Genomic DNA, 5,144 nt, shown 5'->3' on the forward strand with positions numbered 1-5,144 from the left:
GTTTAAAAGTAGTTTTTACTAGAATAACTATGTGTCAGTTTTGCACGAAGTCTAAGTTATTAAATTAACAAATCAATATGTTGACAAAGCCGACTTTGTTTATCTTCGTCGGCGTATATATGGTCTGTTCCATTAGGGTAGTACCTAAATTCATGCGTATGTATACGAATTTATTCACCTCAAAAGTTAAATACATGTATTTCAATGAACGTTACCCAAATACGCATTGCGTACAGGGCTGCCATATTTGCCGATTTATCGGCATTTTGACGATTTTTCACTCTAAAAATGGAAAATGCCGATTTTTGCCTCAGAATTGCCGATATTTCAACAATCGACACAAATTGTCTAACTTTTTAATTTAATACGGCGTTACCATACAAACATATAAAATTGGCAGCTTTAAATCATTATAACTATCGGTGACTCGCCGCAGCCGTTTTCAATGGCTTAGATATCTGCATTTTTTTGTCAGCATTGTACTCTGTCTAGTTTACATTTTACATCGAATAAGGCAAATCTTTAGACTCCGAGTTTAAGGAGTTAAACTTTTTGAATTTTGAAAAAATTTTTGAAATTAAAAAGTTTTTGGAAAAAAATTCCGAAATTAAACGTGGGGACTCCAATTTAGCTTTTCCAGTTTTGTCTAAATTTGTACAAAGAATTATGGTTCTTCCACACTCCACAGCAAATGTGGAACGAATTTTTAGTCAGGTAAACCTTAAAAAAACTAAAATTAGAAGCTCACTTGAGAATGATTCATTGGAAGGGATTCTTTATTCTAAATATTACCTCAAACTAAATAATTCAAATTGTTTTAATATCAAAATTGATAATGAATTACTAAAAATGTGTAATAAAAATATGTACTAGTTTGTAAGTTATTTTTATGACCTTAATACCACACTGTGTTATACGTAAATCTGAAAGAACTCACTAGTGTACATAATAATTACTATATTTTAGAAAAATCTACATTTTTTGTAGAAAAATTAATCTTTTATTTTTTATACAGAATTGATGTAATAAATTAATGTAATAAACAATATTGACCTGTTATAAACCAAAAAAATATGAATTTATTTATAAATTATATGCTGCCGATTTTCTGCCGATTTTTAAAAATACAAATGCCGATTATGCCGATTTTTTTCTGAAAAATTGACGATTTTTCATGAAATTTAACTGGCAGCACTGATTGCGTATCACAATATAAAGTTGCAAATCATGGTATAATTATTATTGTACCATGTTGAAAAATTTCAACATTGACAATGCGTATTTTTGATTTTTTGTTTTTTGAAAATAGAATTTCAGTCATTGAAAAATTTGTGTTTCTATAAAAGTAAACAATTTTTCCATCAATTAAAAAATGTTTTCATCCATTTTCGCCATTTTCCATTGGCACAGATGGAAAAAAGTCCTTGCGTATTTGGGTAATACAAACGTCTAACAAACACTATTAAGGTGAGAAGGTGAGTATTTTTATACGGAGCGCAATAAAGTCTAAACGCAACCAGAGAGTCACGAGTCAGCGTCATACTTTTTCGTCGGCGTGAAAACCAAACGAAAGAGTTAGCGTTAGCGGCACAAAATGTCAATTATTTGTTTTCATTTTCTGACAGAAAATTTTACGTTGTGCAAACCAAAATAAATTTATTATTTAATAAACAATAATGTCAAGGAACTTGGATAAAATTATTGAAAAAATTATTTTTCTTCCACTTTATTATAAATTCGTTAAAAAACATCCACAATCTTTGAAAATATTTGTTTTTTTTAACAGCACTGCCATATGTTTTGATATAAATTCTTATTGAAATTTGGTAGCACTGTTGATTTTTACCTAAAATATGGCAACTCAATTGAGAGCAAGAGAGAAATTTTGAGTATGACGCTGAGCAAAAATGAACAAAATCTATTCTAGCGTCATGCCGCTAGACGCGAACGTCAGCCGTCGCGATTTCCCGTTGCCAATAAGAAACACACGGCAGACGACTATCGCTGAATCTAGACTCTATGGTTGCGTTTAGACTCTAAACGACCCTTAGAGTCTGAACGCAACCATAGAGTCTAGAGTCAGCGACAGTCGTTTGCCGTGTGTTTCTTATAGGCAACGGGAAATCGCGTCGGCTGACGTTCGCGTCTAGCGGCATGACGCTAGAATAGATTTTATTCATTTTTGCTCAGCGTCATACTCAAAATTTCTCTCTTGCTCTCAATTGAGTTGCCATATTTTAGGTAAAAATCAACAGTGCTACCAAATTTCAATGAGAATTTATATCAAAACATATGGCAGTGCTGTTGAAAAAACAAATATTTTCAATGATTGTGGATGTTTTTTAACGAATTAATAATAAAATGGAAGAAAAATATTTTTTTCGATAATTTTATCCAAGTTCCTTGACATTATTGTTTATTAAATAATAAATTGATTTTGGTTTGCACAACGTAAAATTTTCTGTCAGAAAATGAAAACAAATAATTGACATTTTGTGCCGCTAACGCTAACTCTTACGTTTGGTTTTCACGCCGGCGAAAAAGTATGACGCTGACTCGTGACTCTCTGGTTGCGTTTAGACTCTTAGAGTCTAAACGCAACCATAGAGTCAGGAGTCAGCGGCATACTTTTCCACCGGCGTGAAAACCAAACGAAAGAGTTAGAGTCTAAACGCAACCAGAGAGTCTAGAGTCAGCGACGGTCGTTTACCGTGTGTTTCTTAATGACATCGAGAAATCCCGACGACTGACGTCTAGAATAAATTTTATTCATTTTTGCTCAGCGTCACACTCAAATTTTCTCTCTTGCTCTCTCTGTATATCAAAACAAATATTTTCTAAGATTGTGGACGTTTTTTAACGAATTAATAATAAAATGGAAGAAAAATTGATCGGGGAAATAATAATATAATTTTTTAATATTTTATTTATTTTTTATATATTTTATTATTTTATTTGGACGCCGTTCATCTTTATTCTTTTACAATAAAAGAAGCCAAAATAACATGCCAATCCTGAAGTCCTCTTATGTGTTTCCCCCTTAAGGCGGAAGCACTTACAAGGATTCAGGCATAGCATGTTGAAGAAGAAACACATAGGAGGATTCAAGCCTGGTTTGTCAGAGCGCGTTTAGCCTACTAAATCCACCCGATTTCAAACCTTATATCCATAGCGTATACGTCACGTTAATAATGTTCACAAATCCAGTGGATTATACGTTATAGAATTAACATTTAAGTCGAGTGGCAAATGTTGTACACATTCAGGCGAAAAAAAATGACGGCGGTAATTTATTTGTTTTGGGAGCTGGAGCGAGAAATTGGAAGGCACCACCGTTGCCAGAAATAAAGAGCGCTATGCGGCTTTCACTTCTCGGCGATTCAGTATAGCCCATCAAAAAAAAAAATAATAATAATAAAATCCAACGGCACAGACACTGGTCGAGCAAATTCACGCAGGAATCACGATCACCACTCTATCGTTGTTTCTCAAGTACTCTCCCTCCCTCGATAATTTTTTTCCTCCGTTCATTCAAGCCGGTTCTGAAAAAAGTCAACGGTACAATCTCTGTGTGGAGTGAGATGTGCATGAAAAACGAGATTTTTTTCTTTCACATTCACACTCACTACCAACTATGTTGGCTTCAAAATTGCTTGATCCGAATGTAGAATGAATGGCAAACAGAAAAACGTGTTCAACTAACACATCTGCCACCACCTCTGCCGTTTGGTTAGGAACACATATACACTCTGGCAATTTGGTAAAATAATCTATGACCACGGCAACGAAACGACGTATGTCGACGGCTATACGCTCAAATGGGCACCAATGCAACTGGGTCGGAGCCTCCATATTGTCAGGAAGGTGGACCTTTCCTGGCCGCACAAACATGGAATTTAGAACATTGAAGATAAACATCTTTGCTTCTGCCGATTCAAATGTCCACCTGTTGGGGAATTGTGGAACAACTCCATTATTCTGTCGTCACAACTACGTGCAATTACAACGAGCTCATACTGTCGGTTTTTAAATTTAATCCACACCAAGTAAAGCGGGCATTTGGGTAAGAAATTCATGCTCGTACGGTACTTCGCCCATATTAAATTTCATAGGATACTTCACCGGAGGGACATTTAAGGCGAACAGCTGTTTCTTTGATCTTTGCTCCCGAATCCACCACCCCCTCCACTGGTCTGTTGCCAATAATTATAAAAAAATGCAAGTTGGTGTCGCCGACTGCACCAATATTTATGGTCACCGGGGAAGATGAAGGAGAAACGGCTTCACTTTAGTCTGAAATGGGTTGTTTACTACGCCTTAGATCACCACCTTTAACTTTAAGAGAATTTGTAGATGGAGCCTTTAAATCAAATTCAGCTGCTAAACGCTCCTCTAAACCAGCGGAGACTCTTTTCCGCTTTTTGTTGCCTTTTCCACGGTTCCTGCGTTGCCTTTTCCACGGTTCCACGAATTTACTTTCCACAGTCTTTACAAATGACTGAAATTGAATGTTAAAGATGGAAACACATAAGAGGACTTCAGGATTGGCTTGTTAAGCTGGCTTCATTTATTGTAAAAGAAAAAGGAGGACGGCGTCCAAATTCAAGTTTGACTCTGACATTCTTTATATATTGACATATCATACAAAGCAATCTTAACATAACAGGCCTGAATCCTCGTATGTGTTTCTCTCTTAAGATTGACAAGTCCCTTAAATGTGTTATTATTTTGAATTGAGTTTTCGGGTGACTTTAATATTACTTCCTAATTATGTGGTTGTTCTGATTGTTGCACACTTTGTGTTACCTTAAACGGCATATACATTAAAACTTTTTACCGGGTTAACCTACTTTATGAGGGTTTATTTGACATGTATGCAAAGGAATTGTCAATTAACGAAATCGGGATAAATGTAAACGTACTATTATATTACAGTAAGTAAGTAAGTAAGTAAATTTTTATTGAGTCTCTTCTTCTTTTCGATAACATAGTTTCATGTACAGATAATGATTAGACTAGTTAGAACTATAGACGTCTTATTCTAACACATTGAAGGAGATATGCAACATTGCAAACGATAATATACGTATGATAAATGTGAAAACATGCTGTATGAAAGAGAGAAGGCTTGCTCCCGGCCTATA

The sequence above is a fragment of the Musca vetustissima genome, unplaced genomic scaffold (assembly GCF_032173495.1).
Source record: "Musca vetustissima isolate MV318-11 ecotype Yass unplaced genomic scaffold, APGP_CSIRO_Mvet_v1 utg30864, whole genome shotgun sequence".
Classification (NCBI taxonomy): Eukaryota; Metazoa; Arthropoda; class Insecta; order Diptera; family Muscidae; genus Musca; species Musca vetustissima.